The 26,908-nt window shown below is 43.0% G+C and overlaps 1 protein-coding gene across 2 annotated transcripts in view; it reads left to right on the forward strand.

Annotated features, from left to right (window-relative positions):
• Positions 1-26,908, forward strand: part of GHR (growth hormone receptor) — a 566,569-nt gene that overhangs the window by 68,636 nt on the left and 471,025 nt on the right. For both annotated transcript variants that reach the window (XM_073621808.1, XM_073621818.1), the window contains exon 2: positions 7,125-7,207. The gene's annotated coding sequence lies outside the window, so the exon portion shown is untranslated. The remainder of the gene's footprint in view (positions 1-7,124; positions 7,208-26,908) is intronic.

Consider the following 26,908-nt stretch of genomic DNA (forward strand, 5'->3'; position numbering starts at 1 on the left):
CATCATATTTGATGGTGCCTGCATTATTCTGCCAAGAACTTGGCAGAGCCAGTGGCATTACACCAAAGATCTTTTCAGCTATCTGTAGGGGTGGTATTATGACTACCGATGTAAGGGACATTCTTCCCATTGACCACCACTATAAGGAGCATTCTTCCCACTGACCACCAATATAAGGGGCTGGTCTTCTTACTAATTATCAGTATAAGGAATTTTCTTCCCACTGACCACCAATGCAAGCAGCTTTCTTCCCACTGACAATCAATGTAAGGAGCATTCTTCCCACTGGCCTCCAGTGTAAGGAGCTTTCTTTCCAATGCAAACCAATGTAAGGGGTATTCTTCACACTGGCCTCCAATGTAAGGAGCTTTCTTTCCACTGACCACCAATGTAAGGGGCATTCTTCCCACAGACCACCAATGTAAGGGCTATTCTTCCCACTGACCACCAATATAAGGGGGCATTCTTCCCACTGACCACCAATGTAAGGACTATTCTTCCAAATGACCACCAATATAAGGGGGCATTCTTCCCACTGACCACCAATGTAAGGGGCATTCTTTCCACTGATCTCCAATATAAGGGGCATTCTTTCCACTGGGCCAATTACATTTTTCAATGAAGTATTCTAGCACAAGATTTGTCCCTAAACAAGGGTTATTCTAGCACAACACAGTGATGAAAGTTTTCCAGCCTCCAAGTTATTTGTAGCACAACTCTTTCAGCCAGACAAAACTGCTCTAAACAAAACATTTTTTCTGGACTGGTTCTCCTGGTGTCTAGGGTAAACTTTCAGTCTGGTTCTCTTGTATCAGTATTTGGACACTGACCCTCAGTTCAATTCAGTTCACACATCGGTCCATTCAATGCCAGACAGGCCTGGACATATGTTCCCAAAATGTCCTCAGATGCTTCCACAGGAGAGCCATGATTGAGTGCAGCTTTTTACATTTGTGCTTATAAGTTTACATACCCTGGCAGAATGTATGATTTCTTGGCCATTTTTCAGAGAATATGAATGATAACACAAAAGCTTTTGTTTCACTCATGGTTAGTGTTTGACTGAAGCCATTTATTATCAATCAACTGTGTTTACTCTTTTTAAATCATAATGGCAACAGAAAATACCCAAATGACCCTGATCAAAAGTTTACATACCCCAGTTCTTAATACCGTGTATTGCCTCCTTTAACATCAATGACAGCTTGAAGTCTTTTGTGGTATTTGTGGATGAGGCTCTTTATCTTCTCAGATGGTAAAGCTGCCCATTCTTCTTGGCAAAAAGCCTACAGTTCCTGTAAATTATTGGGCTGTCTTACATGAACTGCACGTTTGAGATCCCCCCAGAGTGGCTCAATGATGTTGAGGTCAGGAGACTGAGATGGCCACTCCAGAACCTTCACTTTATTCTGCTGTAGCCAATGACAGGTCGACTTGGCCTTGTGTTTTGGATCATTGTTATGTTGGAATGTCCAAGTACATCCCATGCACAGCTTTCTGACTGATGAATGCAAATGTTCTTCCAGTATTTTTTGATAACATACTGCCATCAATTTTGACCTAATTTCCTGTGCCTTTTGAAGCTCACACATCCCCAAAACATCAGCGATCCACCTCTGTGTTTCGCAGTAGGAATGGTGTACCTTTCATCATAGGCCTTGTTGACTCCTCTCCAAATGTAGCATTTATGGTTGTGGCCAAAAGGCTCAATTTTGGTCTTATCACTCATAATGACTTTATGCCAGAAGGTTTGAGGCTTGTCTCTGTGCTGTTTGGTGTATTGTAAGCGGGATACTTTGTGGCATTTGCGTAGTAATGGCTCTCTTCTGGCGACTCGACCATGCAGCCCATCTTTCTTCAAGTGCCTCTTTATTTTGCATCTTGAAACAGCCACACCACTTGTTTTCAGAGAGTCCTGTATTTAACCTGAAGTTATTTGTGGGTTTTTCTTTGCACCCTGAACAATTTTCCTGGCAGTTGTGGCTGAAATTTTAGTTTGGTCTACCTGACAGTGGTTTGGTTTCAAGTGAGTACATCCCTCACAAGTTTGTAAACATTTTATTATATTTTTTCATGTGACAACACTGAAGAAATGACACTTTGCTACAATGTAAAGTAGTGAGTGTACAGCTTGTATAACAGTGTAAATTTGCTGTCCTCTCAAAATAACTCAACACATAGCCATTAATGTCTACACCGCTGGCAACAAAAGTGAGTACACCCCTAAGTGAAAATGTCCAAATTGGGCCTAAAATGTCAATATTTTGTGTGGCCACCATTATTTTCCAGCACTACCCTAACCTATGGGAAATTTCACTTTGCAGGGTAATTTTCTCCAGAACTTTGTGAATAAAGTGAAGCTATGCTGACTTACATTATCCAATCATGTGCAGGATTTTGTTTTTTTCCTTGCACATGATTGGGTATTCTTTGAAAAGTGAATTTTCACCGCATTCACTAAGTGCCAGGTAAAATTCTCTTGCAAAGTGAACAGCCTATTTGCCTTTAGTAAGTCAACCCCAATGTGTCTCCAGTATGTGACGTATATCATGTTGGCAGTCTCTGACCATCACCTCTTGCATGTCTGCAGTCTCTGACAGCTATCTATTAGAGCTGCATGATTAATCGTTAAAAAATCTCAATTCAACCCCCCTCACAATCTTAATATGGCATTTCCACAATTCATTCATGTAACAAGTGCAGAACCGTTCTCTGCTCACAGCTGTAAAAAAAACAAAAAAAACCCCAATCATTCTGGCAAATGTTTATCAACATTGCTCAGTGCTAGGAGATAAAAGGAAATATTGTAACATTTAGTTCTTTTCGATCAAAGGGATGAATTTCAGTCTTTAAATGAGGTTGGTTTAACCATTTAGGCCCCTTTCACACGTGCTGACAGTATGTCCGTATTTCCTCCATCCCTTTTTGGATGAAATACGGACATACATGCATCCCTATGGGATAGCGGGTGTCAGCGGATGAACATCCGCTGACACCCGATATCATCCGTCCCGCTATGGTCCGCTCCTGCAGACAGAGGAAAATCCTATTTTTCTGTTTGCAGAGCGGATCGGATGAACACGGACAGACGATCTGTGTTCATCCGATCTCCCGTAGGGGAGAGCGGAGATCTGACAGGGCGGTCCCTGCACAGTGTGCAGGGATCGCCCTGTCATCTGCCGGCTCAGCGGGGATCAACAGAGCGATCCCCGCTGAGCAAGCGGATGTTCACGGTCACGGATCATCACGGATCCGTCTCGTGTGAAAGGACCCTTAAAGACTAAGGCCCCTTTCACACTTATACGACTTCAAAGTCGCGCGATTTTACCGTGATTTCGAGGCCGCGATTTTACCGCGATTTGCCGCGTTTTTACCGCGATTTGGGAGCAGTACTACTTTGTACGACTTTGCCACATTTTTGGCATTAACAAATGAAAACATACAGTAGTTGGTATGAATCATAAGGGGGAACTCCACGCCAAGTTTTAAATAAAAAAACTGGCGTGGGTTCCCCTCGGGGCATACCAGGCCCTTAGGTGTGGTATGGATTGTAAGGGGAACCCCCTACGCCGAAAAATCGGCGTGGGGGTCCCCCCAAAATCCATATCAGACCCTTATCCTAGCACGCAGCCCGGCCACCTAGGGAAAAAAGTGTCAATAAAAAACACAGTACACAGGTTTTTAAAGTAATTTATTAGGCAGCTCCGGGGTCTTCTTCCGACTTCGGGGGTCCTCTTCCGACTTCGAGGGTCTCTCCGGGTGATGATCACGCCCCCTTATGACGGCACAGTCCCAGCATGCCCCGGGACAGTGACCTCATAAGGGGGCGGGGTCACCGCCTATATAAGTCTATTGCAGAGAGCTCAGAGACCATTCCAGCCGAGAGAGTGTCGTGTCAACATTGGAAGAAATGAAGAAGACAGAAGGCAGAAGTCCGGGCCACCGCTAGCAATTGAGCTGCAGAAGATAGCGGAGGAGCCGGGAGAAGATCAGGACACCAGGAGGAGACGCCAGAGAGACCCCCCAAAGTCGGAAGAAGACCCCGGAGCTGCCTAATAAATTACTTTAAAAACCTGTGTACTGTGTTTTTTCATTGACACTTTTTTCCCTAGGTGAATGGGTAGGGGTACGATGTACCTCATACTCATTCACAAAGGGTGGGGGGCCGGGATCTGGGGGCCCCCTTATTAAAGGGGGCTGCTGGATTCCGATAAGCCCCCCCGCCCGCAGACCACAACAACCAACGGCCAGGGTTGTCGTGAACAGGCCCTTGTCCTCATCAACATGGGGACAAGGTGCTTTGGGGTGGGGGGGCCCCGCAGGGCGCCCCCCCATGCCCCAAAGCACCCACCCCCCCATGTTGAGGGCATGCGGCCTGGTACGGTCCAGGAGGGGGGGGGCGCTCGCTCGTCCCCACCCCCATTCCTGACCGGCCGGGCTACGTGCTCGGATAAGGGTCTGGTATGGATTTTGGGGGGGACCCCACGCTGATTTTTCGGCGTAGGGGGTTCCCCTTAAGATCCATACCAGACCTAAGGGCCTGGTATGCCCCTGGGGGGGAACCCACACCGTTTTTTTCATTTAAAACTGGGCGTGGCGTTCCCCCTCATGATTCATACCAGACAGCTGTCAGCACTGCCTGTCGCTCATCGTGAAAGGAAAAAAAAGTTTTCCTTTCCTGATCAGCGAGCCAGGCTTGTGCTTACAAAGTCATACTGAAATCGTGTCTATATTATTCAGGCACGATTTGCATGCTACTTGAGGGCTTAACATTGAGGTCTATGGAGTACAACTCGCATAGAAGTTAAAGTTGTGCCAATATGAATGGTAGTCATTGAAAATCATAGAGAATGACTTGTCATACGATTTTGCAGTACAAAATCGTGGGACAAGTTGTATAAGTGTGAAAGGGGCCTAAACCTTTTTCTGACACTTGTTGCTTACAAGTTAAAAATCAGTATTATCAGCTAGAAAATTACTTGGGACCCCCAAACATTATACTTTATCTCACAAAAGTGAGTACACCCCTCACATTTTTGTAAATATTTTATTATATCTTTTCATGTGACAACACAGAAGAAATGACACTTAGCTACAATGTAAAGTAGTGAGTGTACAGCTTGTATAACAGTGTAAATTTACTGTCCCCTCAAAATAACTCAACACACAGCCATTAATGTCTAATCCACTGGCAACAAAAGTTAGTACACCCCTAAGTGAAAATGTCTAAATTGGGCCCAAGGTGTCAATATTTTGTGTGGCCACCATTATTTTCCAGCACTGCCTTAACCCTCTTGGGCATGGAGTTCACCAGAGCTTCACAGGTTGCCACTGGAGTCCTCTTCCACTCCTCCATGACGACATCACAGAGCTGGTGGATGTTAGAGACCTTGTGTTCCTCCACCTTCTGTTTGAGGATGCCCCACAGATGCTCAATAGGGTTTAGGTCTGGAGACATGCTTGGCCAGTTCATCACCTTTACTCTCAGCTTCTTTAGCAAGGCCGTGGTCATCTTGGAGGTGTGTTTGGGGTCGTTATCATGTTGGAATACTGCCCTGCGGCCCAATCTCCGAAGGGAGGAGATCATGCTCTGCTGCAATATGTCATAGTACACGTTGGCATTCATGGTTCCCTCAATGAACTGTAACTCCCTATTGCTGGCTGCACTCATGCAGCCCCAGACCATGACACTCCCACCTTCATGCTTGACTGTAGGCAAGACACACTTGTCTTTGTACTCCTCACCTGGTTGTCGCCACACACGCTTTACACCATCTGAACCAAATAAGTTTATCTTGGTCTCATCAGACCACAGGACATGATTCCAGTAATCCATGTCCTTAGTCTGCTTGTCTTCAGCAAACTGTTTGCAGGCTTTCTTGTGCATCATCTTTAGAAGGGGCTACCTTCTGGGACAACAGCCATGCACACCAATTTGATGCAGTGTGTGACATATGGTATGAGCACTGACAGGCTGACCCCCCCACACCCCATTAAACCTCTGCAGCAATGCTGCAGCACTCATACGTGTGGATATGACGCTGGGCACGTGTACTCAACCTCATTGGTCGACCATGGCGATGCCTGTTGTGAGTGGAACCTGTCCTATTAAACCTCTTCATGGTCTTGGCCACCATGCTGCAGCTGAGTTTCAGGGTCTTGGCAATCCTCTTATAGCCTAGGCAACTTTATATAGAGCAACAATTCTTTTTTTCAGATCCTCAGAGAGTTCTTTGCGATGAGGTGCCATGTTGAACTTCCAATGACGAGTATGACTTTTAAATTTAACACACCTGCTCTCCATTCACACCTAAGACCTTGTAACACTAACGAGTCACATGACACCGGGAGGGAAAATGGCTAATTGGGCCCAATTTGGACATTTTCACTTAGGGGTGTACTCACTTTTGTTGCCAGCGGTTTAGACATTAATTGCTTATTTTTAGGGGACAGCAAATTTACACTGTTATACAAGCTGTACACTCGCTACTTTATATTGTAGCAAAGTGTAATTTCTTCAGTGTTGTCACATGAAGATATAATAAAATATTTACAAAAATGTGAAGGGTGTACTCACTTTTGTGAGATACTGTGTGTATGTGTGTGTATGTCTGTATGTGTGTGTGTGTGATATAGATATACATACATACTGTAATTACTGTATAATGGAACATTTTGCTATTTGTAATTTTTTGTATTTTTTTTATTACATTTTAAGTGCAGCAATCCCAGACTCATTCATACATTACTGCTATAGTGATCTATTGCTGGCTGATTACAACCTCCCAATATAAATGACCTGTCTGTGTTTAGTTCACAGTATAGCAGGTGGTGACAGGGTCTCTCTTTAAATCCGCATAAAAAGTTTTATATGTTCTACATTTCATTGCAGGACCAACTATTAACAGCAATATCTGGGGGGAAGCATTGGTGTGTTAAAGCTGTACACAGATAATAATAAACATTCAGCTTTTAGTGTAGGTCTGTCTCATTTACTGTCATTTACTGATAATGTCTGTGAGGGGCTGGAAAATATGAAAAGTGTTTTTTTGATGGATCTCTCATTGCAGCCTTCTCTGTCATGTAAAGTATGTGAGCTGACTCCTGAAAATCCTGTTTTACAGAGCAGACAAGACACTGGGTTGATGTGCTGAGGAAGTCGCGTCAATGACCGCAGCAAGCCCCTGCGATACGGAGCCCGGCTGCAGTACGTACACTTCTCTTTCTTCACTTATAAGTCAGTTGTTCTTCCATATCAGTGATTGCAGCTGTGTTACAAAGTTGTAATATAGTACATCTATATCAGAGGATGGCAACATGTTGTGAAATGCAGTGAGATCTTATCTGACTGGGGTTCTTCACTAGCACTGCGGACATTCTGAACCACCAGCCAAGTATGCCAGGGCTACCAGGATTGCCCAGAGTTTTACAGGCAGCATCAAATATAACCACTTGAAGACCAGGCATTTTTGTTTCCAAGTAAAAATCTTTTTTTTTTTTTTTTGCCAGAAAATTACTTAGAACCACAAAACAATTGATATATATCTTTTAGCAGAGACTCTAGAGAATAAAATGGAGGGTTTTCTAATTTTTTATCTCATACAGTATTTGCACAGTGTTGTTTTTTTGTTTTTTTTGTTTTGTTTTTTTGAGCAAATTAAAAAAAAAAAAAAAAACACTTTAATGAATTCTTATGCACACAAGCACAAAATAATAATCAACCTTTGGTCAAATATAAAAGAAGGAGTTATACCGTATTAAACATGTCACGCTTTAAAATTGCGCAGTTTAACGTTACAGAGGAGGTCTGGTGCTAGAATTATTGCTGTCACTCTGGCATGCACAGCAATACCTTACATGTGTGATTGCCATTTATGTATGCGTCTGAGTACAATGCATGCGCTCGCCTTTCTGCGTGAGCATGGGGGGACGAGGGCACTTTAAAAAAACATTTTTTTTTTTATTTACACTGTTTTTTTTGTAAATCACTTTTGTTGCTGTCACAAAGAATGTAAACATCCCTTGTGACAGCAGTAGTCAGTGAAAGGTACTCTTTAGGGAGAGATCTGATGTCCATTAGACCCCAGATATCTCCTCTGCCTTTAAAAGCATCTGATCACACCCAGATCGGTGTGATCAGATACTTTCCAAATGTAAAAATAGTGCTGTTTACATCCGGGAAACCAGAAGCAACAAAAATGCTCATCCCTTTAGGATCTCCGGCTTTCATTTCAGGCTCACCGGTGAGACAGTAGAGCCCAGAGAGGCACCATCGGGTGGTGGGAGGGGGAGCGACCCCTCGCTCTATCTGTAAATCCCGTCCACCAGCCAATTAGCCGCTAGGATGGCTTTTACATAAAAGCCGGCCATTGGATGTGGAAGACCACACCGGGATGATGCCTGTAGCTGCAGGCATCATCCCGGTATAATTTGATGGCAAGTGGATAATCATGCCATGAACAATATGCTGTTGGAAGCAGCATTTTGGTTTTTGTTGGGGGGCAAGAGTTGTGTGATTATAGCTAGGGTTCAAGAGGTAATTTAAAATGTATACAAAGCTTTTTTTTTTTTTTTTCATTTGAGTAAGGAAGGTTATGTCCCGTCAATGGGATTTGCCTTAACTTCCTGTCCCAGAGACACAGCAGAAAAGTAAGAGGAGGTCTCTCAAAGCGTGGGTATATCACTTCCTAAATAGTTTCCCCATTTCCTCTCCGTTCCTGTAAAAAAAATTTGAGATTTTCCCAGCAATTTCTGTACTGGAAACAATGGTTACTAACTAGTAATAGTGAGGGTGAGTCTCTCCAGATGGAACTGGACTCCAATAAAACTTGACACGCTTTCTCAGCTATCCACTATCTATCCAAAACAAAAAGTAAAAGTTTTGGCTTCATATAACCTTTTAATATCAAATGGTTGATTGAAGGCCAAATCTTGGCAGATAAAAATGATCCCTTGCAATGGGGCTGTGTCTGCATTGCAAAGGTTAATAGCTCATTTTGTCTAGTGGAGAGGAGAAACTGTTTTACTTACCTGATCCTCTGCTTCCCCGGCAGGTAAAACTTCCCCACAATCTAGCAGTGGATTGTCCCTCTGTATCCTTGCAGGGCTATGGACTAGACATGTGCAGAATGGAATGTATTATGTTTTATTTTGGATAGAATTACAAATTTTTTGTAACAATTCAAATTCGGATCGGTCCAAAAATGATTGACCAATTAGAATTCTGTGTGAAGAATAGCTGGTTGTTAAGGAGCGGGCCAGGAAGCCTGTCGCCACGTCCTTAACAACCGATGACTCATCAGCTGTCAGTAACTTCCCTGCTGATAGCTGAAATGTAAACAAAAGAATGCCGGCTATCGAAAATTTAACAAAAAAAAGGGTATGGAGTCCCCCACAAAATCCATACCAGACCCTTATCCGAGCATGCAGATCAGCTGGCCAGGAAAGAGGGGGGGGACGAGCAAGCGCCCCCCTTCCTGAACCATACCAGGTCACATACCCTCAACATGGGGAGTCTGCCCCAAAGCCCCCCTGCCCGAAAGCACCTTGTCCCCATGTTGATGGGGACAAGGGCCTCTTCCCCACAACCCTGGGTGGTGGTTGTGGGTGTCTGTGGGCTTATCGGAATCTGGAAGCCCCCTTTAACAAGGGGCCCCCCAGATCCCCCCCCCCCCAATGCGAATGGTGGGTGGCCCCACCTTCTTGTGACGGCATCGATCGAGGCATGCTGGGTCGTTGACATCACAAGGGGGCGTAGTCATCAGATGACTTCATCGGGTGACTCCACTCCTTAGTTGATTAATAAATGTCAGACGGAGAAATTTGGAATTTAGTAAGAAAACGAATAGAAGAAACGTAAATTAAGCAAACTTCAACTAAATTCGTTACTATTTTATTCTGAGAGTCCGGTACATCTGAATCTCCAGATAACCAAAAATTCGACCAAATTTATATTCAGACCAAAACGCATTGCACATGTCTACTATGGACCCTGTTCTGGTCTTGATGATGTTAGGACCTTAAACTGCTTTGCTCATAGAAATATAAATTTTGGGATCAGGGTAAATAATAAGGTTATAAGTTAAGGCAATGTTTCTCAACTCCAGTCCTCAAGGCACCCCAACAGCCCATGTTTTCAGGCTCTCCGTTATTTTGCACAGGTGATTTGATCAGTTTCACTGCCTTAGTAATTACCACAGCTATTTCATCTGAGGGAAATCCTGAAAACATGACCTGTTGGGGCGCCTTGAGGACTGGAGTTGAGGAACACTGAGTTAAGGATTCATTTTAAAGTGTGCCTGTGCTGGTCTCCTTCGTGATAAATAGGCATAATCATTAATTTTTTCTCTAAGTGCTAATATGTAGGACCAACTTTGTCTCAGAGGGACCCAAGATCTCTGAAACACAAGGCAGGTTTCCACTTTGTCTAGGAAAACATTGCTTTCCTAGGGGGGGTCTACCTCTTGAACTTCCATGTTGGGCCAGTAGGAAGTTATGGGAATTGGGGAATGGAGCTAACCACCAATGTCGTAATCCCACAGGTAGTCAGAAAATGGGAAAACAATGAAGCAATCAAAAGACTGAATGTTAAACCTTCTCACCTTCTTCAGCCTTTGACATTGACCCCTAGGCCTGAGTACATTGTGGTAAAAATGGCTCTGACTGGTTGTTGATGCTGAAAAAAAAGGGGTTAAGCAGGTGTATTGTAAAGCATGTGGTCAGTAGTCTTGGGCTGGGCATGGATGACTCAAACTTTGGCCATACAGCCCACCAGAGACAGAGAAAATCAGTTTGTAGGTAGGTAGAGTCCATTTTCTCCACTGCAGGTGGCGCTCAACTGCAGCGGCAGTGCAGAGTGATAGAAAGTCAAGAGGAATGTAAGGTTTGCTGGGTCACTGGGGCAGCGATCTGGTTGTATGCTGACAGCCCATGTGACTAGTGTCCATCTTGGGTCAGGCAGAGTCTATTTCTCTTTACCCTTGCTCCTGAGTTTGGCACGCATTTAGCATAGCGTAGGGACAGGTTACCCATCTGTCAGGGACAGTAATAGCAGCACGGAAAGGTACCAAACGAGTAGAGAAAGACTAGGGATCCTCTAACTGGAAACCTCCCTGCTTGGGCACAGACCAGTCAGGCCCCATTCCGCCCCTCAAAGACGCTATCAGTTCGGCTGAGACCTTCTCTGCTGTAATCTGCTGTTCATCTGTGAGTGTTCCAGGTCGATCTGCAGTCCTGCTGGGCTTGTTGTGAACTGTTATTCTTTGACTACAATACAGTTTCTTTTTACTGCAACTGGACTGTGTGTGAGTTACTGCTGCTGCACTCTCCCACAACTTGGTTCCTCCATCCACTCTAAGCATTGTGGATGTAGATAACACCATTGTATTCAGGCAGCAATGGTTCCCACAGGTGTTGGTGCTGCCATAATAATAATTTTCTGTTTGGCTCAGTTAATTTTTGAATTAACTTTTGTCAAGCCTGGTAGTACCTGCAGGGCCGCCCACAACTCAGTTTTTCGCCAGTTCAGCAGGAATCAGACAGAATTTGAGCTGTCATGGGGGCGTTGACCTGTGTACAACACTGTGTACTAGAGTTTAGTAAGACAGGTGATTAGACAACATACATAGGTCAGATTCATTTGAAAGGTAGATCGAAGACCCCTAACAAGAAACCATGTAAGAGTCTTGCTCTTCATAATGATGTAGGACATTGTCAGTGCTCTTTTAATCAAATAACCAATGCTTCCAAGTAATGAATCTTGTCATTATTCAAGTAAATTGGTGAGGGAAATCGAGGCTGGATCCAAGGATTTTACAGTTTATAAGTCTGTCCTTTCAAGTACCACAAAGTGTTTACGTAGTAATTGAATTCACTCTTGAAAAACTGTAGAGGTCCTTAAACAGATATATTACAGGAGGAGATAATGAAGCACCAGCTTAGCTGTCTGCATGTACTTCTGAAGTGGATAGTGAATTAATCTTTAAATTCCATTCTTCCTCTCTTACTCTCATTTATCAGTGGAAAGGCTAAGTGCGAACATGCTATGCGGAGACCTGTGCCAACCAATCAGATGGCAAATTTTGAAGCTGCCCCATGGTCTTATTTTCCAACACACTACTAAAGTCTGCATATACAACTAGGTATCCCTGTTGGTAAACATTTAAGAATTTTTCGCTATGAAGGGTAGAGCTGATTAGGTTTTAGAAGAGAGCAGCTCTACTATATAATGACTAGGCTATTCATATTGTAGGTTTTAGTAGATGTTGGAGAACTACATTTTACTTAACTTTTGTATGTTTCCTCCAGTAATGGTGTCTCTGTGTGTTTGACTTTACAATCCCATGGCTTTACATTTCCTGCCACATGTATGGCGTGCCAATGGATGGAATAGTGGCTCTGGGTTGAGGGATGCTTCCCAAGCATTGGTGTTTGGTGGTCACCTACCTTTTATATATACGGTCCCATGCTGCTTCTCTACTGGCTGTCTGACTTAAACTATGCAGGCATCGTCGTGCAGAAGATCATTTAGCTTGACGGTTTCCCACACAGCAGTTCCAGATGTATTTTGAGGACTGCTGGTATAGGTGAATTTAAATGTAGCCTGGACACCTTTCTTACTAAAATTGGCATCTTCAATGTTTCTTCCTGCATTTAGTGGTTTTCTTGTGATAGCTAGTGTTCAGCATACATGAACTATGTTAAAGCCCATCTTTGGTGAAAGTAAATCTACCTTGGGTTAAATACTCATTTAGGTCTATGGGGTCACAAAAAAGCAATTTTATATACCTGATCCTTTTCTCCCCTTAGCAGCTAGTGCTCTACTCTACTCCCCTATGCTCCTGCAGCGGACTGTCCCTTAGCATCCTCACGTCCAATTCAGGGCTGGGGGCACAGCTTTGGACTTGATGATATCAGAGGGCATGCAAATGTTGGTGCATAGGGGAGAAGAGGCTGTGGGATCCTGTCTAGCAGCACAGAGGGAGCCTGCTGGAATGGAAGATTAGGTAAATATGAATGCTTTATATGGTTCCCTTAGACCAGTGATGGCGAACCTTGGCACCCCAGCATCATGGGAAATGTAGTTCCAAAACATCTGGGGTGCCAAGGTTCACCATCACTGCCTTAGACAATGGGTACACAATCTGTGGCCCTCCAGCTGATACGGAACTACAAGTCCCTTCATGCCTCTGCCTTTGGGAGTCATGCTTGTAACTGTCAGCCTTGCAATGCCTTATGGGACTTGTAGGTCCGCAACAGCTGGAGGGCCACAGGTTGAGCACCTATTACTTAGACCGAAACACACATTTAACCCTTGTAATGTAGGGGCAGCCCCACTGAAAAGGAGCATTTTTTATTATTTTTCTTTTCATTATTATTTCATTATTTTTATTTTTATTTTCCCGGAGTTTAGATTTATAGCAGTATTAAACTAAAAAACAAAAATGAAATATTTTGTAGCTCGCCAATCTTTAAATGTGATTAGCTGCATTTGTTTTTTGCTTTATAGGCTTTTTTTTTTATTTTTACCAGCAATCAATTCAGCCACCACATCTAAGCATTGGTAGGCTGCACTCTATATAAAACTTTAGCTTTTTGGTTTAGATATGCTTTCATTTTTTGAATATTGATATGCTGGCTAGATTATTAGTATTACATAGAAATTATAGAAGGGGAGTGCAGATGTCTTTTATAATTTAACATATATAGATATGGGAATGCAATAAACACCAGGTTTTCTTTCTTCACAGAAAGGGTTGTGCTTTAGAAAGTGCAATAGCCTTATGTTTATATGGAGAACGTGTTTAGTGGAGTTCCTTTTTTTTTAACATGAGCAGTTCATTTATCTTACAGCTTGCATTTTCCGTGTGCAGCACAACATTGGCACCGCTGACTTGCCGCTTTTTAGGCTGGGTAAACTAGCCATGGCTTCGAAGCAAAATTAAATTTTCCTTGCATAACCAACCGCGCACTCCGCGCTCGCACTGTGTATGGACTCTATTCAGGGGGGATTATTATGGTTTTGTTCTTCACCCAATCCCAAGATGTGAAAGAGCCCTCTGAAGCAGAAATATTTTTTTTTTCACGGTTCTAAGTGGAATCAAATCTTTTCTGCATACTTCACATCTCATCTAATAACTTTGTTCAATCATGTTGCAACTAGCCCAAAATTTGATATATTTCAGAGTTTAATTATAAGAAATTAGAAGCAATTATGAAGGTACTATTGTTATGGGGGACAGCAGGATTCTATTATTTAGTGCAATTAAATTTCAGTCTGTTAGGACATTCAGTGGGTGGTAACGAATAATGCCCCGTGCACACGGTCGGATTCTCCGAAGAAAAATGTTAGATGGGAGCTTTTTGTCGGAAATTCTGACCGTGTGTAGGCTCCATCGGACACTAAATTTGAGAGCTGGCTCTCAAATTTTCCGACAACAAAATCCGTTGTCGTAAATTCGGATTGTGTGTACACAATTCTGACGCACAAAGTTCCACGCATGCTCGGAATCAAGCAGAAGAGCCGCACTGGCTATTGAACTTAATTTTTCTCGGCTCGTCGTACGTGTTGTACGTCACTGCGTTCTTGACGTTCGGAATTTCCGACAAGATTTGTGTGACCGTGTGTATGCAAGACAATTTTGAGCCAACATCCATGTGTACAGGGCATAACATGACACTCCCGTTTTGTGTGGGACATTTTAAAATTCATCCCAAGAGCACAATGTAATATTTTGCAGTTACTAGTCCTTAGTCCTTTAATTTCAGTAGATAAGTCGATCAGTTACACACTTCCTGTTCTGGAGTAACAACTCTCACCCTCTGTTTTGTATCAATGGAGTACAGAGTTATTCGAGGATAGGATGTGTGTTAGGAATACAGAACGCCTTCACCTTCTTAACTCCACAACATAGGGGGGAGGTGTTCTGAAGTTTATAGAGAAAACTCAAAACAGCGTTGACCATATTGTTTTAGATCTCAGTGGACCATTGTCAGCCTAAAACAGGAAGCTAGGAGCTAACTGGATTTCTGACGGGATCAATAAGGGTATGTCGGTATCTAACAGATATAAAAATTATATTTTAAAGCGGAATCAAACCTCTGCAAAAAATGAATGAAAATATGAGCCCCAGTAGCTTTAATGTGTTAGTATGCACCACATATTCGAACATTATGGCAGACTTAGCTGGCAAGCAATCCCCTTTAGCACTGTGGTGTCAGCACTCCAGTCTGTCACGGTCTTTTTTCCAGGCTCGGACCCTTTGTCCTTTTTGATTGGCTGGGTCACAATGATGTCACTCCTACACATGCGCTTTGGAGTCACGTCGCCATGGCACAAAAAGTGCCGTAAATATATGTTGAGCTGCGCATACAGTTGGGAAAATAATTCTTTGATCTCCTGCAGATTTTGTAAATTTGCCCACTTACAAAGAAATGAGAGGTCTATAATTTTTATCATAGGTGTGTTTTAAATGATAGTGACAGAATATCAACCAAAAAAAAAAAACACATGATACAAATGTTATAAATTGAGTTGCAGTTCAATGAGTAAAATAATTATTTGATCCCCAAGCAAAACATGACTTGGTACTTAATGGAGAAACCCTTGTTGGCAAGCACAGAATTAAGACGTTTCCTGTAGTTGGTGACCAGGTTTTCACACATCTTAGAAGGGATTTTCGTCCACTCTTCTTTACAGATCTTCCATAATCCCTAAGGTTTCTTGGCTGTTGCTTGGCAACTCAAAGTTTCAGTTCACTCCATAAATTTTCTGCAGGATTAAGGTCTGGAGACTGGCTAGGCCACTCCATGATCTTAATGTGCTTCTTCTTGAGCCACTCCTTTTTTGCCTTGGTGGTATGTTTTGGGTCATTGTCATGCTGGAAGACCCATCCATGACCCATCTTCAGTGTTCTGGCTGAGGGAAGAAGTTCTCATCCAAGATTTTTCAATACATGCTCAGTCCATTGGTCCCTCAGCCCCTCGGCCTGTACCTTTAGCAGAGAAACAGCCCCAAAGCATAATGTTTCAACCTCCATTCTTCACTGTAGGGATGGTGTTCTTAGGGTCGTAGTCAGCATTTTTCTGCTTCCAAACACGGCGAGTGCCAAAGAGCTCAATTTTGGTCTCATCTGACCACAACACTTTATCCCAATCCTTCTCTGAATCATTTAGATGTTCATTGGCAAACTTCAGACGGGCCAATACATGTGCTTTCTTGAGGAGAGGCACCATGTGGGGGCAGCAGGATTTCAATCCAAGGTGGCGTATTGGTTTGTTTGGCGACTCTGGTCCCAACTGCCTTGAGATCATTTACAAGCCCCTCCCGTGTAGTTCTGGGCTGATCCCTCACTTTTTCTTATGATCATTCTTACCCCATTAGGAGAAATCTTGCATGGAGAGCCAGACCGAGGGTGATTGATGATTATTTTGAATTTCTTCCATTTACGAATAATCGCTCCAACAGTTGTCTCCCTCTCACCAAGCATCTTGCTGATAGTCTTTAGCCCATTCCAGCCTTGTGCAGGTCTACAATCTTGTCGCTGACATCCTTGTGACAGCTCTTTGGTCTTGCCCATGATGGAGTTTGAATGGAAGAAAGAGATTCTGTGGACCGGTGTCTTTATACACATAACAAGTGGTCGTTAGGAGCACCTTCTGACAGGACTGTGTACCACATGAGCACATACTGTAGCCAGTCTGTGGGAGCCAGAATTATTGTTGGTTGGCAGGGGATCAAATACTTATTTTACTCACTTGTTTGTTTGTTTTTTCTGTATTTTTGGTTGATATTCTGTCTCTATCATTTAAAATACACCTATGATAAAATTATAGACCCTTCATTTCTTTGTAAGTGGGCAAACCTACAAAATCTGCAGAGGATCAAATAATAATTTTCGCCACTATATGTAGCTTAGTGTACACAAGCGCAGGCAGGCACGGAGGGGATTTATGGCAGAGATCAAAAAATCCTACCTGTCAGCAGTTTTGTACTCTTTAGGTTTAAGTCCACTTTACATGACACTGCAAAGGTCATTTAAAATAAACCCCTGCAGTGGGGCTTTAAATACATTTACCATTATTAATTTATTCTCAGAATTTGAAGAAAAAGTTTAGGTAAGTGTTATGTCATTCCGCTTCTACAGTAGCCAAGGGCTGTTCAGCATATATGAAATGTTTGATACCCAAACTACCAAAGTTTTGGTGCTCTGGAGCGCAAGCCCTTCTTGTAAATCTCCTTTTTACAGCTATGTTGTGGTGGATATAATAGGCTGTCCTGCCATTATTTATGTATTAAACAGTTGTGAAGCCACATTTACATCATCATTATGATATTTCAATTTGCACGCTATTCCGCGTGTTGCATAGGGAAGCCCATTCACTTGAATAGGCTGCCCTATGTGCGTTTTTTCGCCCAAAAAGAAGCTCCCGCTTTTTTTTTTTGGGCAACACGCGTCATTCATTTTGTGGGTTTGCCAGGATTGAGGCGTGATCCTGTTGTGCGGCATTCACAACAGAATTGCACTGGGGTGCCATGCGTTGTGCTGTGATTGCCACGCAATTTGGGATAGGATGAAGAGGAAATAGAACATCTGTCAGGGTATATTGCTGCCTGTGGCCACTATCCCACATTTTTGGTTGTCACCAGAACAGGAATAGAGGGGAAATCTTTCAATGGGGACACTAGTTTTGGTGAACCTGGTAACAAATGGGGATCCCCTGACTTTGGATGAATGTTTGCTCACTTCCAGTTTTGACAGGAAAATGTTTTGCCATCTGTGTCCCATTGGGGAGATTTCCCCAATGGGACACCGGTGGCTAAAAGAAACAAAAACTCAAAGGTGTTATAACCCTAAATGTAAAAATAGAATAAAAAAAAAGTTTTGCATTTTCATTCTACTTTAAAGATTACAATGTTAGGAATTTAATCTAATATATGCATGTGTATTTTTGGCATGCACATTCACACTATACCTATTAATGTATTCTAAGTAGCACTGTGAAATTTTATTTTACTTTTGTTCTCTGTAAATAGCGCACTAATCATTCACAATTTTTACTTGATTTTTCAGTGTGGGAGCACTTATCTTGGTTGCAGCTGTTTTTCATGAAAGGATAGGTTTATAATATCATCAGCGCTTTAGTATTTCACATTTTATTTAATGTTAGGAATACAACTTTGTACATGGGATATAATATTATATATCATTTTATATATAATAAATAAAGAATGACTGTTTTTTCATGGCCTGAAAATGCCATGGTATTCATAGTGGGTTGACCCAAACTTTATTCACAGGCAACAAACCCTCAAAGCAGGGGTAGGCAACCTTACAGTGGAGATCACCAGGCACAACCTACTATTTTTGGGAGCTAACCTAGCAAGGCCATTAAAAAGTACACGAGGCGGATCAGTGATGATCCGCCCCGTGAACACCCGCTTGCTCAGCGAGGATTGCTCCGCCGATCCCCGCTGAGCAGGAAGATGACAGTGTGCAGCGACGGACCTGTCAGAGCGCCGCTCTCCCCTATGGGGGATCAGATGATGACGGACCGTAGAGTCCGTTGTCACCCGATCTGATCCGAAAACGGATGGAAAAGTAGGGTTTTCCTCCGTTACACTTTTTCTAGTCGGAGCAGGTCGGATGTCAGCGGACATGTCACCGCTGAAATCCGACGCTCCATAGGGATACATGTATGTCCGTTTTTCATCCGAAAATGGAAGGATGAAAAACGGACATACGGATCGTCCATGTGAAAGAGCCCTACGGCAGTTTTGAAGAAAACTGGGGGCCAATTCACTCCGGGATCACATGGTAATGTGGTACACACTCCTGTGCATTTCCCGCGTTTTTCCGGTGCGGTGCATTTTGACAGCCCATTCATTTGAATGGGCTGCAAATCACTGGAATGCAGAAAAAGTAATGCATGCATTACTTTTAAAAACACGCTGCAGCAAACAGCATGATACTGTGGAAACCATGCGATATGGTCCCCACAAATGGACTGCGTTTTGTGATCTGCATTTGGGGTGCTGTTACCAATACACTGGCACCTGCATGCAGATCGCAAAGGCAATATGCTCACCGGCAGTGTGGGAAACACGCATGAAATGCATGTTTACTGCACCACATTCTGGAGTGAAGCGGTCTTTAGAAAAATATAATAATACAAATGTCAATGTAAAAGTGTGAACTTATCCAGGTCAGGAGTAACTAAAGTTTACAAATCAGGAGTATACAGCCCAGCATTACAGGTCAGAAGTATATAGCCCAGCATTACAGGTCAGGAGTATATAGCCCAGCATTACAGGTCAGGAGTATACAGCCCAGCATTACAGGTCAGGAGTATATAGCCCAGCATTACAGGTCAGGAGTATACAGCCCAGCATTACAGGTCAGGAGTATACAGCCCAGCATTACAGGTCAGGAGTATACAGCCCAGCATTACAGGTCAGGAGTATACAGCGCAGCGTTCACAGGTCAGGAGTACACAGCGCAGCGTTCACAGGTCAGGAGTACACAGCGCAGCGTTCACAGGTCAGGAGTACACAGCACAGCGTTCACAGGTCAGGAGTACATAGCGCAGCGTTCACAGGTCAAGAGTACATAGCGCAGCATTCACAGGCCAGGAGTATGCAGCTCAGCATCACAGGTCAGGATATACAGCTCAGCATCACAGGTCAGGGTAATACCGCTCAGCATCACAGGTCAGGATATACAGCTCAGCATCACAGGTCAGGGTAATACCGCTCAGCATCACAGGTCAGGGTAATACCGCTCAGCATCACAGGTCATGATATACAGCTCAGCATCACAGGTCAGGGGAATACCGCTCAGCATCACAGGTCAGGATATATAGCTCAGCATCACAGGTCAGGATATACAGTTCAGCATCACAGGTCAGGAGTACATAGTGCAACGTCCACAGATCAGGAGTATACAGCTCATTATCACAGGCCAGGGGTATACCGCTCAGCATCACAGATCAGGAGTATACAGCCCACTAGTGTTTGTCCTTCCCTGACAATCAGTTCCTTACCGGCTTGTTCAGACATGCTGCTTTCTGTCCCTCCCCTCACATCTATATAGAGTGCCTATGTGACATGTATAAAAGGGGCGGAACGGATGTGAGGAGAATCAAAGGAGTCAATGTAGCCATGCTGCAGAGCTGGCTGCTTGTGTGTGCTGCTCTGCTCGGGAATTAGGAAGGAATTGTTTTGACAGCGGGAGAGGGCACTGCAGACACAAGATCTACTTGACACCCTCTCGCGATCGATGGGTAGCCGACCCCCCGCCTTAAAGAATAACTATTTTCTGTGGTGTCAAAGAAAGTATGGTTATCCTTGTTGGCCTACCCCCCTTTTTATTGGACTGCACCAGTATTTATCAGATTGCTTTTTCTAGTCAACCTCATAATCTTCTATGGGGCTGTTTCTCAAGTGTCTTATGAAGTGGTGAAAAAGACATTTACAAGTCTATAAGAGTCAACAGACAAGACCAGGGCAAAGATGATTTCTGAGGTTGTGAACATTTCTGCAGACCACACTCTAGTGTAAGTTAATATACAACTTTAAAGGGGGAAGATGGGGAGTTCCTTTAAGTTGGGGTGGGGCAAGAACACACAGAAAACTGTATTTTCTCTGAAAGTACAGTTATTCTTTAACAATTTTGATGGCACTGTAATTATTTTGATAAAAAAAAAATCATCTAAGTACCATTTTTTCCTAATTGATATACAGCTGTCACATGACCCAGATCTTTCCCAGCCTGTCTGCAGGGAAACCTAAGCAGGGGCAGTTCCTAGTCTGCTGCTGCTGGTCACATGTTCAACATAAAAAAAAATAAAAAACAGCCTTTGAAAATCAGAGTAAAAATAAATAAAATCAGTAAACTGTTTTAAATTGTCATACAAATATATATTTGAAATCAATTAATTATTATTTTTTGGCAATGACATGGTGTGGACAGGTTTCTGCCAGTCACAGGCTCCAGCCTATGTCTTAGAATAAGAGGCAGTTGAAGCCTTAACCATTTAAGGACCGGAAGGATTTTACCCCCTTCCTGACCAGGCCATTTTTTGCGATATGACACTGCGTTACTTTAGCTGACAGTTGCGCGGTCATGCGACGCTGTAATCAAATAAAATTAATGTCCTTTTTTTCCCACAAATAGAGCTTTCTTTTAGTGGTATTTGATCACCTCTGCGGTTTTTATTTTTTTCACTATAAACAAAAAGAGACCGTCAATTGATAAAAAAAAAAAAACTATTTTTTATTTTCTGCTATAAAACATACCCAATAAAAAAATTGAAAACATCTAATTTCTTCATCAATTTAGCAAAAGGTCATCAAATTTTGAACAAAAGTTATAGCGTGTTCAAAATAGGGGATAAATTTATGACATTTTATTTATTTATTTTACCAGTAATGGCGGTGATCAGTGATTCTTAGCGGGACTGCAACATTGCGGCGGACAGATTGGACACTTAGCTGAACTGAAAACTGAGCATGTGCAGAGTTTCCACCACATCTGCAAAATCCCTAGCTGAATTGGGGACATGCGCAGAAGGTTGAGTTAGAGAGCAAGAGGATCAACCAGATTTTTTGCAGAATACAGAAAACGAATCTCGTAGAGACTGCGTGACTATGAACAGCATGTAATACACCGTTTATTAATAGATATTTATGGTTTGACACTTTAACCCTGTTATAGCGGCAACAAGTCAAGATAATGGAAACCCATTTCATTTGGAAACTGTGGGCTATGTCTCTTGATATCTAAGCTGGGTAACCAGCCCCCACTAAAAATATTAAGTCTGGGCATGTAAACCTATTCATTAGGGATGGGGAGATGATACTAAAATTATACATGAAGAATCACTCGGCTTCTGTCAACTGCATTCAAATGTAAGCGTTTCATAGCCGAGACCCATAAACCTGTTCACACTAATACCAATAACACATCTGTAACCATGTGGGAGAATGCAAACGGGACACGTAAATCATATACTGATTCATCCAATCTTTAAGGAGAATTCAGGAGGAATCGGTAGATGCTGAAAGCAGATCCAGACCTATGTCCGGTAACTCACCGGCACACTTCTTCTGATTATACAGGAGAGGGTTAGAGGTTCCTTGGGGCTCCCGTTTGTGATCGCTCACTCACTAACCACTACTGTCACATAAGAGACATTTATCAAGCAAATTAGCGACACAATTAGACACAAATCAGACTGCATCCTATTTAGAAATAGTTTTTTTTCTGTGCATTTGTGACCCCTGCTCCTGGACTCCTGGACAATCTGAGGCAAAGGTCTAAGAGAGAATTAGGTCTGATTCAGACGGGTAGATGAGAGCAGCTAGACTGCACCGCTCAGATGTGGCTAAACTCTGCATCATGGTTGACAATGGTCAGTAAATTCATGGACTGTTTGTAAATTCCGTGATTTTTTCATCTGTCTGTGAATGTCCATTAAGGACATGCATGTCTGTAACGGACATTCACGGATAGATGTAAAAATCATGGATTTTACATAGTTTCCATGAATTTACTGATCGTTGGCAACCCTATTCTGAATCTGGATGCAGCAACACTCTGTGCTATGGCTGCATACATGTTACGTAAATCACCTTACTTACCCATTCTAATTAGGGTTGCCACCTGTCCAGGATTCACCCGGACAGTCCGGGTTTTGAAACCCACCTGAAACCCAGACACAATATTCAGACAGGAATGTGGCTCGGAACAGGACATGACAGGAGGGTGAGGGGGCACTATGGGTGCCACATTACTATTCTCTTTGGACTGCCCAAAGGTGTCCCAGGTCTGATACAATCCTATAGTGTGTGCTAAAAAAAAATGAATGTGTGCCGCTAAAGTGTTTGGGTTTGGCTTGATGAAAAAAGAGGCAACCCTAATTCGGATGCTCGGTTTGAACTTCAGCAAGTCGTCTTCACCATGTGAATGCCTAAATGTATTGAGTTGCTGTGATTGGCTGATTAGCAATGTGTGTTACCAAGCAATTGTAACAGGTGTACCTTTAGAAAGTGGCCGGTGAGTGTATATGGTCACCTGGTGTATCTAGATATTCTTTTTGGACTCCCCTGGGCTGCAAACTATTTTCTCCTGATTTTGGAATTGGGTTGTGTCATTCGAGCAGTAGGCTTTGTCCACCAATACATCCACTCCCCCCCCCCCCTTTTAATATATTTTTTTTCTTTTCTCGCTTTCTCTTCTCTTTCTTTTTTCTGTCCTACTTCACCCTCTTATCAGCCTCATTCTTCAGTCCATTTGACTTCCCATTTTAATCATGGAAGTATGAATAAGAAAAGACAGCGCTCTTCTTCCCCCTGACTCTGCACTAACTACCTGACTGCATTGCCATGCTTCCTTCCTTTTTACTTTTTCATACATGAGACCCAGGAGGGGATCTCCATGACATATATACTGGAAAACTTTAAAGCGGGGGTTCACCCACACCGCCAAAAAAAAAAAATATTAAAAGCCAGCAGCTACAAATACTGCAGCTGCTGACTTTTAATACATGGCCACTTACCTGTCCCAGGGTCCAGCGATGTCGGCAGGGAACGCCGAGAACCCGCTCGGTTCTCGGCAGCTGCCGCCGCCATCCTAGGTGAGGGAATCAGGAAGTGAAGCGTTGCGGCTTCACTTCCCGGTTCCCTACTGCGCATGCGCGAGTCACGCTGCGCGTCCCTAGTGGTCCCCGCTCTCTCCTTGGAGCTGTGTGTTCCCAGCAGACAGCGCGGTCCGGACGGGAAGAGGCATAGACTCCCATGGGAGTCTATGCCGGAAGTGGGTGCAAATACCTGTCTTAGACAGGTATCTGCACCCCCCTCCCCCCTGAAAGGTGCCAAATGTGACACCGGAGGGGGGGAGGGATCCGAAAAGCGGAAGTTCCATTTTTGTGTGGAACTCCGCTTTAAGCTCTAACAAGCTCACACTCATTGGGTCCCAGGCAGAAGAGCCATACACAAAGCACTTTTTGTTCTCATATAAATTCAGAACATTTCTTTTCCTATTGTCACATATGTACACAAAGCAAATTCGCTATCTCTGTCTACTGTACTGGGAATGTTATCTGGAATTAATTTGGTTATACCCTTTCCTTGTCTGTATTTAATGCTGGAAAAAAGAATACAGTGTTATTCATTAAAGAAAAACTGAACTGGATTGCATAAAATTGCACATAAATACATCAGAATGTGTGTAAAAACTTCCACTATAATGCGTGCATGTTTGTAAAATTTTTTTAGAAAGGTTTGTAGACAGGGGTGTTGCTAGGTCTACAAAAAATCTGGGGTTAGAGCCCATAGCAGCGTAGTAAAGAAAGTTATATGCTTGGGCGGGCATATACATGTATATAATTATACCTGTGTGTGTGTGTGTGTATATATATATATATATATATATATATATATATATATAGATATCCCCAGAGAGCCCCCCTTACATCAGGGTCCCCAGAGAGCCCACCCCTCCCCTTGGGGACCCCTGCAGAGACTCGGGGCTATGGGCCCCAGATTCAGGGATATAGCCCCAAAAGCCACCCCCTAGCAACACCACTGTTTGTAGATTTTCTCGTCTTGCGACGAAAGGTTTAAATGATCATTTTATATGCATTTTCAGTAAGTTCAGTGCTCATGTAAGAGAGATTTGCAGGGAACTAAGGCTAAAGGTTTGATTCCCTATAGGGTCTTTTGATTAGTATAGCCCATGGGAACTCTTGTGGAATGTGGTATGTGGAATATTTTTAGCCACAGGTGACATTTTCATCCACACAATCAGTGAGAATGCCCGAGTGTCTTCTGATCACCGGAGAGGAAATACAATTTCACACATTCAGATCGCTAGTATCACTAATGTCCCATTTAGTGTGATGACAGCCTTGCCGTGCCTTGTGCAGTTAAGTAGGTTGATGTCAGGGCTGAGGACTTTGTCCTAACCTTATCTTCTTTTCCAGATCAACAAACACACCGCTATGGCCAACTGGCTTTATAACTTATTTGTAGTAGGATAGATTTTGGAGACATGTTTAAGGACACAGACGTTATGCAAAATTAGAGGTTTTCAGGGAAAAAAAAGAAAAAACACGTAGCTGCTCCATAAATCTTCTCTTACTGCAATCTAGTCTGGGCAACCAAAGCTTTATTTGAAACTGTCAAAAGGCACATAGTTTTACCAGGCTCATGCAGGCTTAGCACCTCCTGGGGAACCGCTTGGTACGGATCACCATCTACATGACGTTTGTATGTTTTCCCCATGTTTACATATGTTTTTGCTAAATGTTATTTCCATTGCATGGCCCTCTAAGGACTTGCTGTTACATGCAGCAGCCCTTGTCACCCCTTCAAAAAGCGATGGTGTTTTGACAGGGAGTAGGGAGGCCTTATGTCACCTATTGCGCCAATTTTTTACCCTAATAATGCTGACTCACCCCATCTCCCTCATCTCTGGCCTGAGCCCTTAGAGAGGATATTATATGAATCAAAGCTCCCAACTGTCCCCGATTTCGAGGGACTGTCCCTGATTTGGAGCAATGTTCCTCTGTCCCTCTTTCCCCCTTATTTGTCCCTCATTTTGGTTTGATCCCTATAGTTGTATATAAAATGCACTTTTTATCTTTCAAAAAGTGTTTCCCAGTGCTAAACATTTCATCCAAATTCTAAATGTCTGCATTTGTAAATTTAAAAGCCACTATAAAGGAATAGTAGTGGTTAATTGTGGGTTTCATTAACTTTTTTTTGTTAATTCTCCTTTAAGGGGGTGTGGCAGGGGGCGTGTCCTATGCCTACATACATTTGCTAGTAGGTGCCCCTCATTCCCATCTCAAAATGTTGGGAGGTATGTATGAATGGATTACTCCTCCACTTCTGCTAGTGATACGGTGAGCAGTAAGGGGAAATCTCTCCAACATACTGTTGTATCACGGTCACGTGATTGTTTACTTTTTGGGGTTGTATTCGATATGTGCAAAGAGAGATCACACAAATACTTTAAAGCATAACATTTATTAAAAGTAATGACAGATACAGATAAAGAAAATATGACAAAAATACTTAACTAAAGATGCTGTTTTGCCAGGGAGTCCCATCTGCGTATGCAGTGTTGCAATTGACCACGTTCAGACACATGCCTAATGGCAGCTCTGATGTGAGACTAGCTAATTCAAGTTTGGGCTGAGGTAGATATAGGCTAGTATGTTAGTAAATGATAGGGATAGTGAAGGGGAAGTAAATGAAGGGATAGTGGGCTGGTCCTCCTGCATTCCTCAAGCCTTAAAGCGGTTGTATACCCACACATCTAAAAAAAAAAAAAAAAAAAAAAAAAAAAAAAGAAAGAAAATACCCTGTAAGACAAAGGCATAATGAGCTAGTATGCACCGCATACTTTCTCATTATGAAATACTTACCTTAGATCGAAGCCCCCTGTATTGCTGCCCAGTCCACGTCGAGAGAGCTGATATTTTGCCCTCTGTGTTTCTACCGGGTTCGCGGCTCCGGCGCTGTGAGTGGCTAGAGCCGCAATGACATGCGCGCAGGAGTCTTCTTCCCGGCAAGGTCTGCCAGCGTCTGCCGGACCTTCAGCCGGGCATTCAGAGCGCATGGGCCGCTGACGTCAGCAGCTGCATGCAAAGTGAATATCTCCTAAACCGTACAGGCTTAGGAGATAATAATTTTACCTGCAGGTAAGCCTTATTTTAGCCTTACCTGTAGGTAAAAAATACAAATGAGGGTATACAACCACTTTAAGCCAATAAAGGTAAAGCCATACATATGTTCTTATGTGGCTCCTTGACCAAGATTTGGAGGCTTAGAATTCATTAATGAGCCACATTATTAATAAGGAAATATGTAAAATGCAATTTCCCCATCACATACCTAGCATTA

This window comes from Aquarana catesbeiana, linkage group LG01, assembly GCF_042186555.1.
Source record: "Aquarana catesbeiana isolate 2022-GZ linkage group LG01, ASM4218655v1, whole genome shotgun sequence".
NCBI lineage: Eukaryota > Metazoa > Chordata > Amphibia > Anura > Ranidae > Aquarana > Aquarana catesbeiana.